General features: G+C 46.5%; 1 protein-coding gene across 1 annotated transcript in view; it reads left to right on the top strand.

The window, feature by feature from the left end:
* slc15a2 (solute carrier family 15 member 2) overlaps nucleotides 1–13,481 on the top strand; it is a 148,287-nt gene that overhangs the window by 97,264 nt on the left and 37,542 nt on the right. The window lies entirely within an intron of this gene.

The raw sequence follows: 13,481 nt of genomic DNA, 5'->3' as shown, positions 1-13,481 counted from the left end.
AACAACACCTGTGAGCAATCACACTCGCTGCCCAGGATTGGTCCAGTGATTCCTCTAATTTGAGGTCATGGGCAAGTTGTAACCTGACCATATGTTTGGTGTGACTGGCCTCTAAGTGTGAGAACTGTCACTGTAATTGCAGGTTTCTTGGTAGCTCAGTTTTTATTGCAGGGAAGGTTGTACCTGAAGGCGAGACTGTGGCATAGCACCATTTACCTGTTCTTTCACCAGTCACAGCTTCAAGCACTGGTTTAAAAAAAGATGTTTGAAACAGTAGAAATGTAATCTCTGCCTGAGCTTGCCAGAAAGCACAATTGACAATATAACAGATTTTATGTTTTCACAATTGGATTTTTTAGATGGTTCAGTTACAGAGGCTGGCAAAAATATTCTGTCCCCTGGTATTTTGCACATTTTAATTTGTTTATGCCATTTCAAATGCAAAAAGTAAATCAGGCTTCTCAATATAAACATTTATAAAATTATCTTAAACTCAAATCAAATCTATAGTGTATAGTGCTTTTTTGCCAGCGTGCACTCGGCCGAGACGGACGCATTTTTCTCTTCTCCCTCCCTCCTTATCTTTTCTGCTTCTGTGGCGTGTTGTCTGTGAGGCTGCAGCTTTGCTCTTCTGGAAAACGACAAAAATGGATCTGTTAAAGTGGTCTCTGAACGCAATTGACACTATTTTTTCTACAAGACATTCGGGGGCGGAGGACCCGACCTGTCCTGCCGGGACGCATGTGATGGGTTACGTGATGGACTCGTGGGGGAGATGGCAGGTCATGTACCTTTACATGCTGTCTGTGGAGGACGTCAAAGATGTGTATATATTTGGCTCAGTGGTGACCGGCTTTCTGCTGTGTGGAGCGGGCATAGCACTGGTTTACCGGAAACTCAAGAAGGTTGAAGCAGCTATAATTGGCCCATCCAGGCTGCCCCACATGATTGATTCGATTGGAAGGGCAGTGTCCGCTCAATCTGCGGGTGTTAACCGCGCGTTGGATACCATCTCCGGTAAGATAGCGGCGCTGGAAAACCGCTTTGACCGTCAGTAAGACCGCATCCTTTCTACATTCAGATGTATTGAGAGCCACTCTGTTCTCAGACTGTGGAATCTTTCAGGCATCTGCTAATCTGGATATTCATTTGGCTTCCCAAAAACACAGCTGCACTTCAAGGCCGCTGCAATAAAAACCTCCTGAAGGAAGGACAACACTTAAGCCTCGCTCCCCAGTCTCTCCCTCCCTCAGCTTCTCCAGCTCTGACGCTGACTGTGGACAGTGAACTGTTCACGGCTGAGCTCCTCCTCCTTCCAGATGGATGAAAGAGAGAAAACTGACCCACCTTTCGTCAAAAAAGTGACAGCTGCCAATCAAAATCGACTACGTCACTAAGCCCCGCCCCCTCTATGACGTCATAGCCAATCAGAATCGATGACGTCACTATGTCCCGCCCCTAAGCCCCTCCCCTAGTCCAGCCTCCAAGCCCCGCCCCTTATGACGTCACAGTCAATCATAATCGATGATGTCACTATGCCCCGCCCCAAACCCCGCCCCTAGTCCCACCTCCGAGCCCCCGCCCCTTATGACGTCACATCCAATCAGAGTCGATGACGTCAGTATGTCCCGCCCATAAGCCCCGCCCCCGGCTCCTCCCCTAGTTCCGCCCCTGGCTCCTCCCCTAGCCCCACCCCCCAAGCTCCTCCCCTAACCCCGGCCAAGCACCGCCTCCAAGCCTTACCTCCCCTCCCACCCAGGGTCTAATATTTTAATGTCATTTTATTTCATGAATTAAAGAACGATTAAAAATACCTAGATCTTTTTAATGTATTAAAGAATTAACTAATTCTGAAATAATTAAACATAAATCAGTGTCTATTATTTAATGCCCCTTTAATATTTTTAATTCTTAAATTATTACGTTTCCTTTTCTGTTTTTTAATTCGTAAATTAAAGAAGGGGGTACAAATAGCCGTCTCTCGGCTGTAAGTCTTTGCAGCAAGACGGTCAAATACCCACGCATAGAGCCGCTCGCGGAAACATGACCCCACGGCTGTAAAACCTGTTGCAGACGCTGTGTCTGTGTGAGTGCGTGTGTGTGTGTGTGTGCGTGCGTGTGTGTGTGTGTGTGTGTGTGGCGGGACACCCGCTGAGCGGAGATGCTGCCCCGAGGTGATGAACCCGAAGAACAATAAACAATGCTCCTTATCACTCACGCCAGATGATGTTTTCTTTTAAGATATTAGCCGATCGATCATGGTGTGCGGGACACCCGCTGAGCGGAGATGCTGCCCCGAGCCCGAACAATAAACAATGCTCCTTATCACTTACGCCAAACGGTGTTTTTAGAGCAAAAGGTAAGGAATTACGCCCCGCGGACGAAGAAGGGTTTAAAAATCCCCTTTCCGACGATAGAGTGACATACAGCATTCACCATGGCGAGACGAACTCCGATCCTCCGCTACATCTGCGAGACCCCGGTTAACATCACCATGACAACAGAAGGCTCGCTTGCTCCAAAAAAAGCGAGAATGTACGTCAGCCGTCTGAGCCAGCCGATACCGGAGGAAGATCTGACGTACAGCCTGGAGGGGCACGAACGTTTAACTTACACGTTCGACCCGTATTATGCCCAAGTAAGTTTCTTCACTCTGGCCGAGGGTGAGACTGCCACTCGAGGAACCCCACGGGCGGCGCTTACTTCCGCCGACTGGGGAGTGTTCTCCGCGGCGGCGGGCTCGATGATTCGCGACACGGTCAACCCTGAACCTCCAGGAGATCGGACGCCGGAAAAGAAGAAAACACGCTTCCAACTCACCTGGCTCAGCGCCCAGGGGCCTCGCTATAGGGTGATATTCCAGCGTGGACCTCCTGACACTGTCTCTGAGGGTGAAATTAAGTTGGAGCGGGTTAGTGCCAGCGGCCACGTCAGAAGCGTCACAGCTGCGGCTGAGAGCTGGCATGAGATGTTCAACACCTGCAACGACAGGATTACGGGCCTCTTTACAAGGTGCCTGGCCTGGAGGGACGTTATCGAAGTCCGAAAAAACTTGGCCCCTCTTTTTACTTAAAAAAATAAATAAAATAAAAAAAAAAAATAAAAAAAAAAAATAAAAAAAACTCTGACGTAGCTCCTCCCCGCATGCACGGGGATTTCTATAAAAACCAGGGGACCACATCTCATTCAAGCATCGGACGACGAACCAGCATGAGCTCCTCAACCTCTCCCATTGCAGCGGCCGACGACATCGCTTGTGACTGCGCGCTCGACTGTGGAAGAGACCAGCCCTCCCTGAGCCAGGCTTCACGGACCCGCGGTGGGTACGAGAGCCCGTGGGGAGTTCAGCTCGAGGCGGTCTGGGGCGAGATCCATCCTTCTCACGCGCTTTCCAGCCCGGGAGGCGTGGGGTCTCTTCCCGCTGTCACGGAGGCCGCGAGTCCGCGGGAGGTACAAGACCTCGAGCCGGCTGAGAAATACGCCACATCTTTCGCATCTGACCGGCCTGACGGGTTCCTGTCAGAGGAATTCCTGAAAACGGTGAAAGTCGGCGTGGCACACTTACTTTTGGCTGTGATCAAAAGTTACAGACAAAAACTCTGTTACGGGTGTGAGATCGATCACCCCAGCCAGCGCCAGCACGAGTGCCTGGACCCATTAAATGAATATTTCTTTACCGGACATTTTGAGAGATTAATGGTGAGACTCTGGAGACCGACCTTCATTCCGGCTGTGGTAAAGCTCCTAGCCCAGCGCTTCCTCAACCCATCGGCTGCGAGGGTTCAGGGGGCGGTAGAAAACATCCTCACTGAGCTGAAATACACTGATAATTTTGAAGCAAAGATCAACGAACTGTACACATGTTTCGGTGAAGACGCAGATCTCGACCTGGAGGGGATGGTAGCCGTCTATAACCCAGACGACTGAAGAAAAACCTGCTTTTTTTTTGTTTTTGTTTTTTTTTGTTTTTTTTTTAAATATCATTATATTGTTTTACAGTCATGGGTAATTGTGTGATGATTCTCTTTCAAAGCTTGCGGGAAGTTTATATTATACGTGGACTCTCGTATAAGCTGGAGCGGGTAGTCATTCGCAGGCTGGAGATCCCAGACGCCCCGCCTTTATGCGCTATGGAGAGGGTCTTCGACGTTATCAGACGTCGCCCCGGGCCCGGAGTCTGGACAGATCATATCTACAGCGCGGCTCTCCATTCATCTGAAAAATCTCTGTACAACGTATTACTGAAAATCTCTGTTTTGACCACTGACGATTTTACACGGTGTAATACGATGCATCTGCTTACATTATACACTCTGTTTGTGGATGTGATAGCGTGCCGGGTGAAACAGATGGGGGTGTCCAGAGGGGAGATTGTTCCTACACTTTTACAGCTGAATACTGAAATAAACCGTAAATGCGGGGGAGATGTATTACTGAGAGTTTTCCAGTTTTGTACGTGAACGTATGCTTTTTTCCTTCACGTATGCTGTGTTTAATAAACATGAACAATTGCTTTTTTCTCTGTGTGTGACTTTAATGAATGTAATAAAGCACATATTCTAAACCTTATACAGCCTGTGTTCTTTCCTATAATATTGTTGAAAAAGGGTGAAATGTTTTACAAATCACATTTATATAGTGCCAAAACCACAACAAAACAGTTGCCTCAAGGCGCTTCATATTGCAAGACAGAGTCATACAAACGAGGTTTTGGTGGAAAAAAGGTGCTCGTATGAATTAATGAGGGGTTTTAACACGGTCTTATTAAAAGCTCGAGGCTGCTCTGTGAGCGCTCTCCGCGGTGCTGAATCAGAGTTCAATTTAAAACAAAAGACTAATATTTATGGTCGCTAAAACATATAAAAATGCAAAAGGACTATCCGGTTCATCATTCTGAAGAGATCCGTCTTAAAAGATGGGTGATGAGGGTTTAATGAAGGATGTATATTATAGTCCGGTAAATCCGGGGAGTTTTGGAGGGCCGGAGCGTTTACGCAGGGCTCTGCATGATCAACACAGCTCTAAAATTCGTATGAAGCATATCAGAGATTTCCTGTCGGGGGAAGATGCATACACATTACACAAATCTGCCAGGACGCATTTTCCAAGAAATAGAGTATTTGTCACAAACCCGCTTAACCAATTTCAGGCGGATTTATGCGACATGCAGGGGTTATCAGATTTAACGACGGGTACAAGTACCTGCTGACCGTTATCGATATCTTCTCAAAAAAAGCGTATGCCAGACCTCTGAAGTCAAAGCAAGGGCGCGAAGTCTCACAGGCCTTTGCCTCACTCTTAAAGCACAGCGGGGTGCCTCTGAAGATGCAGACTGATGCCGGGAAAGAGTTTTTTAACAAACCGTTCAAGGATTTAATGAAAAAACACCGGATTCTACATTTTGCCACCGCAAGTGATCTGAAAGCCTCGGTTGTCGAGAGGTTTAATCGCACGCTAAAGACGAGAATGTGGAGATATTTTACTGCTAAAAACACGAGAAGATACATCGACGTCCTACCGTCTTTACTCACGGCTTATAACGAGAGTTATCATAAAAGCATTAAGATGAGGCCGAATGAGGTTAATGTTCGAAATGTCGATCAAGTGTTTCAAAATTTGTATGGGGCATCCACCCTACGCAGGAGGCCTGTGAAGTGTAAATATAAGGTCGGAGATATAGTCAGGGTCTCCAAGCTCAGGGGAGTTTTTGATAAAAAATATGAACAAAGTTTTACGGATGAAATGTTCACGGTGTCAGAATGTATACAACGTACGCCGCCCGTTATAAATTGAAAGATTATGACGGTGAGATCATTGAAGGCTCATTCTATGAACCGGAATTGCAGAAGGTTAAAATAGCAAAAGACAGACCGTATCAGGTTCAAGAAATTATTCGTGAACGTTTTACCAAGGGAAAGAAATTTGTATTTGTCAGATGGAAAATTGGCCCGAGAAATTTAACTCCTGGTTCCCGCGGACCAGCTGATGGCCGTTTAAATATGAGAACTTCCATCTTCAAACCGACATATGAGAAATGGATCGGGATCTGAAACACGGATTTATATGACTCTGCCTTCAAACGCCAGCCTAAAAGTATTCCGGACAACACAATTTCATGCTACCAGGTGGACTTGGCTCGACACCTGGATCTAGAGGGTGACTGGGATGTGGCGCTGACGGAAATTTGTTATCCGCACACCTGGTTAAATATCCCGGAAAAGCCTTCCTGTACGTTCCAGGTGATGAAAATTACGGGCAAGAACAAACTCGCCGTTCACTCGCGATATTTTGACACGGGATATTATGATAACTTTGAGGTTATTGCAGGGCTGATAAACCCTCGTTTGAAGACTATAGATCCGAATCTGACTTTAAAATATGACGATATCCAGAAAAAGTTTCTGTGGGAAGGAGACGGTACCAGCCAGGTATATTTTGAAGCCCCGACGGCGTACATGCTGGGGATGCACCCTAATCAATGGCTGAGATGCGGACCCGGGGTCACGAGCTGTCCCCGCTACCCCGATATAAAAGCAGGGATGTATCACCTGTTCTGTTATACAGACGTTGTACAGCCTCAGGCGGTGGGTGACGCTTTTGCTCCTCTCCTCCGAGCGTTCGAAATTGGAGGTCGTTTCGGGGGAAATAATTACAAAGAAATTCAACCCCGCTTATTACATCCCGGTCTCCAAAAGACATATTGAGACAATACGCATCGAAATCAAAAGCGATCAAGATCAAACGGTGGATTTCAGATACGGTAAAGTGGTTGTGACATTACATTTTAAACCGGCGGGATAAAAAAAAAATGGCTGGGGCAGCGCACAAAGCCGACATTTATAGATTTGTGCCTTACTATGAAAATCAAGTCGGGAACGGCCTTCACGGCTTCCACGGCGCTCCTGTTATGTACGGGCGCGGGCTCGGGAACATATTTTCGAAACTGTTCAAATTTGTGTCGCCGCTGATTAAACAAGGATACACGATCGCCAAACCTCACCTGAAAAACGCAGCCCGAAGCATCGCTTCCGACGTAGTGAGCCGCGTTGTTGAGAGGGCCGGACGGAGTCAGGAGCCCGAGCAGCAGCGGGGGTCCGGGATCATGGTGCTCTCAAGAAGGCCCCGGAAACGCCCCCCGGGGAAACGGGTCAAAACGGTTAAAAAGCGAAAGAACCCCCGGAAAAAGCTGAACAGTTTCGAAGGAAGCATAAGAAGAGGAGGTTGTCCGGGGATATTTTCTCTTAAACAATGTCTCTTTGCGAAATAATTCCCCCGAATGCACCATGAGCGAATTGGATTTATTCGCCGTCCCCGGGACCCAGCTGTCCATCGAGCAAAGCCAATACGTTGAAGTCAGCCCGTTATCAGCCCTGACGGACATGGGCCCTATCGAGTTTTTTATCCCCGGAGACGGTGAGAGGTATTTAGACCTCAATAATACGCTGCTTTATCTGCGAATGAAAATTACAAAACGCCGACGGGACTGACCTGGCTAATGACGCCCGCGTGGGCGTCATAAATTATCCTCTCAATACGATTTTCTCACAAGTCGACGTGACTCTGGGTGACCGGCTGATTTCCCAGTCCAGCGCGACGCACCCGTACAGGGCAATGATTGAGACGCTGCTGAACTTTTCCCCCGCTTCATTGAAATCGCAGTTCACGGGCGGTTTGTTTTACAAGGACACCCCGGGTCAGCACAATTCGACCGCTGTGGATGACGCGGCCCCGAATAAAGGCCTCGTGAGCAGAGCGCGCTTTAGCGCCGAATCGCGTGAATTTCAAGTTCAGGGTCCGCTGCACGCGGACATATTTTTCTGCGAGAGGCTTCTTCTGAATAACATTGATCTAAGAGTTAAATTAATTCGAGCCAGCGATGCTTTCTGCCTGATGGGGGCTGGCGGCCTCCACTTTCAAGCTGAAAATTCTGGGCGCGTCCCTATTCGTTAAGAAAGTCACCGTATCCCCTGCAGTGAGATTGGGCCACTCCGCGGCTCTCATGAAAGGGAACGCCGTGTACCCGTTATCACGAATCAACGTTAAGACTTACGTGATCCCCAGCCATTCCAGGATATGCAACCAGGAGAACCTGTTTTTAGGAACCATGCCCAAATATGTGGTTCTGGGTATGGTGAATCACAATGCATTCAGTGGGAGAAGAGATCTGTCCCCGTTTGAATTTGCACACTATGACCTGGAGTACCTCGCACTCAGTCAAACGGGAGACAGCTGCCGGCTAAAGCTTTCCAGCCTGAATTTAACAAGGAACTCTCTGTCAGGGAGTTTGACAATCTCTACACCGCGATCCGGACGACACCTCAAAGACCAGCCTCTCTGTATAGACCGGGAGGATTTTGGCGCGCGGGCTACGCGCTGTAGTCTTCAATTTAAACCCGGAGGAGGACAGCGGCGCTCTGAGCCCCGTCTCCACAGGCACCCTGCGACTTGAAATGAGATTCGAAGTCGCGACTCCGCATACCACCACGCTGATAGTGTACGCGTGTATGATTCTCTCCTGGAGATTAATTCCAAGCGACAGGTCCTTGTGGATTTTTACTGATGAACACCCTGGAATTGGACGCTGTTATGAGGGGCTTAATAGGAGACCTGTTTGCCGGTGTTTTTGCATCTGACGAGTTATTCCGGATCAAGCCGGGCCCTCCCGTATATTTCATTGTAAACACCCACCCTAGACATTTACCGGGAGAACACTGGTTAGCGCTCACCGTTGAAAAAAATGGTTGAGCCACATTTTTTGACTCGTTCGGCCTCAGCCCTGACTTTGATTACTACCCTAAAAGCATCCTGCAATATCTGGAGAATCTCCCAGATGTTAAAAACATTCTGTATCACAAACAAAGCAGCTTCAGCACGAGTATCCGACGTATGCGGAGCAACACTGCGTGTTTAATCTGTATAACAGAGCCAGTGGGAAGTCGTACCGGGACTGGTGTCTTATACTCCGAAAATACTATCGCGAACGATGATTTGGTTTCTGATTTTGTGAAAAGATATCGTTATTTGCCTTAAGAAAAGCCTGCAATACCTCCTGTAACCAGCTAGCAGGGCCTCTGCATGAGTTTAAATATTGTCACGGCTTGTGTTAACCGGCGTTTCCTATTTTTTTATGTTTTTTTTCCATGTGAAAATGTACCCCCGTCTTAGAACGCTCTCCCGATCATACCTTTAAAGTTTTATCGCGTTTGGAAAATTTAAACACCCCGTTTTTAAACGTAGAAAGAAAAGAAGCCTTTGCTTTGACCTTTGACCTTTGATTTTTTTAGGTGTTTTTTTTCGCCTGAAAACGGGGTGGATGTGTGAGCGGCCTTCCGATCATACCTTTAAAGTTTTAACGCGTTTGCATAATGTAAACCTCCGTTTTTAAACGTAGAAAGAAGCTTTGACCTTTGACCTTTGATTTTTTTTATGTGTTTTTTTCGCCTGAAAACGGGGTGGATGTGTGAGAGCGGCCTTCCGAACATACCTTTAAAGTTTTAACGCGTTTGCATAATGTAAACCCCCTTTTTAAACGTAGAAAGAAGCTTTGACCTTTGACCTTGATTTTTTTAGTGTTTTTTTTCGCCTGAAAACGGGGTGGATGTGTGAGAGCGGCCTTCCGAACATACCTTTAAAGTTTTAACGCGTTTGCATAATGTAAAACCCCCGTTTTAAACAGAAAGAAGCTGACTTGACCTATTTTTTTACGTGTTTTTTTTTCGCCTGAAAACGGGGTGGAGTGTAGAGCGGCCTTCCGACATACCTTAAAGTTTTATCGCGTTTGCACGCTTAAACCAGTTTTAAAGTACAGAAAGAAGCTTTGACCTTTCCTATTGATTTTTTGTATGTGTTTTTTTTTCGCCTGAAAACGGGGTGGATGTGTGAGAGCGGCCTTCCGAACATACCTTTAAAGTTTTATCGCGTTTGCACGCTTAAAACATTGTTTTAAGTACAGAAAGAAGTTTAATCTTTGATCCTAAATTTTTTTTTATGTTTTTTTCGCCTGAAAATGGGTGGATGTGTGAGAGCGGCCTTCCGATCATACCTTTAAAGTTTTAACGCGTTTGCATAATGTAAACCTCCGTTTTTAAACGTAGAAAGAAGCTTTGACCTTTGACCTTTGATTTTTTTTATGTGTTTTTTTTCACCTGAAAACGGGGTGGATGTGTGAGAGCGGCCTTCCGAACATACCTTTAAAGTTTTAACGCGTTTGCATAATGTAAACCCCCGTTTTTAAACGTAGAAAGAAGCTTTGACCTTTGACCTTTGATTTTTTTAATGTGTTTTTTTCGCCTGAAAACGGGGGGATGTGTGAGAGCGGCCTTCCGAACATACCTTTAAAGTTTTAAAGCGTTTGCATAATGTAAACCCCCGTTTTTAAACGTAGAAAGAAGCTTTGACCTTTGACCTTTGATTTTTTTATGTGTTTTTTTCGCCTGAAAACGGGGTGGATGTGTGAGAGCGGCCTTCCGAACATACCTTTAAAGTTTTAACGCGTTTGCATAATGTAAACCCCCGTTTTTAAACGTAGAAAGAAGCTTTGACCTTTGATTTTTTGTATGTTGTTTTTTTCGCCTGAAAACGGGGTGGATGTGTGAGAGCGGCCTTCCGAACATACCTTTAAAGTTTTATCGCGTTTGCACGCTTTAAAACATTGTTATTAAGTACAGAAAGAAGTGTTAATCTTTGATCCTAAATTTTTTTTTTATGTGTTTTTTTTCGCCTGAAAACGGGGTGGATGTGTGAGAGCGGCCTTCCGATCATACCTTTAAAGTTTTATCGCGTTTGCATGATGTAAACCCCCGTTTTTTAAACGTAGAAAGAAGCTTTGACCTTTGACCTTTGATTTTTTTTTATGTGTTTTTTTGTGAAAAATGTTCCGAATGTGTAGAAAATGCACCCCCGATCATACCTTTAATGTTTTTGCATCGTTGTTGTTAAGTAGAGAAGTGTTTGTTGAAAGTTGTTTTTTAAACCGTATACCGAATAAAAGTGATGAAGGCCGGAGATGAGTTTCAGTCGGTGTTTTATTAGTAACAATATACAAAAACGTGACTGATTGCGATGTATTTTAAAGAATCTTGATCATAATATCCAGTCAGTTTTAATTCGATACCCTCCTTTTATGGTGAGAAACCTTCCCAGCGTTGGAAGTCTTTTTTTTTCTTAAGTTTCTTCCTGGCCGGCGAATCGGTTAAAACAGTCTCATCCTCCTCCTCCTCCTCCTCCCCACCCCCTCCTCCTCAGGTTGCTTAGCGACGCGAGTCTCTTGCGGGGGTGAAACGCGTGATTCGAGTTCCCCCTGCTTGATCAGGGTTAAATAGCGCTGCAGCAGAGCCTCATACTTTTTAATTTTTTCATAAGGAGAGTGAGTACGTTCTTCCAGTATACCTCGCATTCGCGAGTCTAAATCATTTTCCGCCGTTTGTCTGATGTTATTTACGCTCGGCGGAACGGAATGACCGAGTTGAAGCATCTGCTGTGGAGTGAGTAAAAACATCTTTTGCGCCGCTTTGAACGCCATTATCCTCTGGGTACTATTAGACTCGTTATAACGGGCAGGGCACGGCGAGCAGAGGCAGGAGAAAGCCGCCCGTCTGAATCAGCGCTCCCCGCTTCTTTTTATAACTGGTTTTCTGTCGGCCAGAAGACGTAAAACTCTTTTTCGTTTTTTCAAGGCCCGGAATTGAGAGTCGCTCAAGGCGATATTCCCCTTTAATATATTCAAAGCGATCTCGGATAAAGTTTTCAGAAGCTCCGGCCTGCAGGTCTTCAGGCTGTGGTGACGCTCCCGCCCCGGCTCTGATTAGCGCTTTAAGAGCGGGGGCGTTCCTTTTTAAAAGAGAGCTCATATCCGTTTATCTTTCTGTAAATAAACTGTGGGCCACTCGTGCGGGAGTAATCCCGATCTCAGTCTGAACTGATCTGGACACTCCTGCGTGCAATCCAGTAATAAATACCCGTAAGGTACGCTCGTAGCATCATCAAGTGCCTCCAAAAAAAATTGTTTTCTGCCGGGAAACATTTGCTGAGCCAGAATGTTCATCTGTAACTTGTCTCTGGGATTTTTAAACAGCACCATATAATTACTATTCAAACTGATGGTTCGACTGTATTTCCCTTTATGAAACACGTTCTGTGTGATCATGATGACGCTCATATTCCGGTGATGTCTCTACTGGGTGAAATTCTTACAACTTCAGGATGATTTCAGTAATACGTTGTACAGAGATTTTTCAGATGAATGGAGAGCCGCGCTGTAGATATGATCTGTCCAGACTCCGGGCCCGGGGCGACGTCTGATAACGTCGAAGACCCTCTCCATAGCGCATGAAGGCGGGGCGTCTGGGATCTCCAGCCTGCGAATGACTACCCGCTCCAGCTTATACGAGAGTCCACGTATAATATAAACTTCCCGCAAGCTTTGAAAGAGAATCATCACACAATTACCCATGACTGTAAAACAATAATGATATTTAAAAAAAAAAACAAACAAACAACAAAAAAAAAAAGCAGGTTTTTCTTCAGTCGTCTGGGTTATAGACGGCTACCATCCCCTCCAGGTCGAGATCTGCGTCTTCACCGAAACATGTGTACAGTTCGTTGATCTTTGCTTCAAAATGATCAGTGTATTTCAGCTCAGTGATGTTTTCTACCGCCCCTGAACCCTCGCAGCCGATGGGTTGAGGAAGCGCTGGGCTAGGAGCTTTACCACAGCCGGGATGAAGGTCGGTCTCCAGAGTCTCACCATTAATCTCTCAAAATGTCCGGTAAAGAATATTCATTTAACGGGTCCAGGCACTCGTGCTGGCGCTGGCTGGGTGATCGATCTCACACCCGTAACAGAGTTTTTGTCTGTAACTTTTGATCACAGCCAAAAGTAAGTGTGCCACGCCGACTTTCACCGTTTTCAGGAATTCCTCTGACAGGAACCCGTCAGGCCGATCAGATGCGAAAGATGTGGCGTATTTCTCAGCCGGCTCGAGGTCTTGTACCTCCCGCGGACTCGCGGCCTCCGTGACAGCGGGAAGAGACCCCACGCCTCCCGGGCTGGAAAGCGCGTGAGAAGGATGGATCTCGCCCCAGACCGCCTCGAGCTGAACTCCCCACGGGCTCTCGTACCCACCGCGGGTCCATGAAGCCTGGCTCAGGGAGGGCCGGTCTCTTCCACAGTCGAGCGCGCAGTCACAAGCGATGTCGTCGGCCGCTGCAATGGGAGAGGTTGAGGAGCTCATGCTGGTTCATCGTCCGATGCTTGAATGAGATGTGGTCCCCTGGTTTTTATAGAAATCCCCGTGCATGCGGGGAGGAGCTACGTCAGAGTTTTTTTTATTTTTTTATTTTATTTTTTTATTTATTTTTTTTAAGTAAAAGAGGGGCCAAGTTTTTTCGGACTTCGATAACGTCCCTCCAGGCCAGGCACCTTGTAAAGAGGCCCGTAATCCTGTCGTTGCAGGTGTTGAACATCTCATGCCAGCTCTCAG

The sequence above is a fragment of the Thalassophryne amazonica genome, chromosome 14 (genome assembly GCF_902500255.1).
Source record: "Thalassophryne amazonica chromosome 14, fThaAma1.1, whole genome shotgun sequence".
NCBI lineage: Eukaryota > Metazoa > Chordata > Actinopteri > Batrachoidiformes > Batrachoididae > Thalassophryne > Thalassophryne amazonica.
Note: the sequence above shows the minus strand (reverse complement) of the source record. Positions and strands in the feature narration are given on the sequence as shown.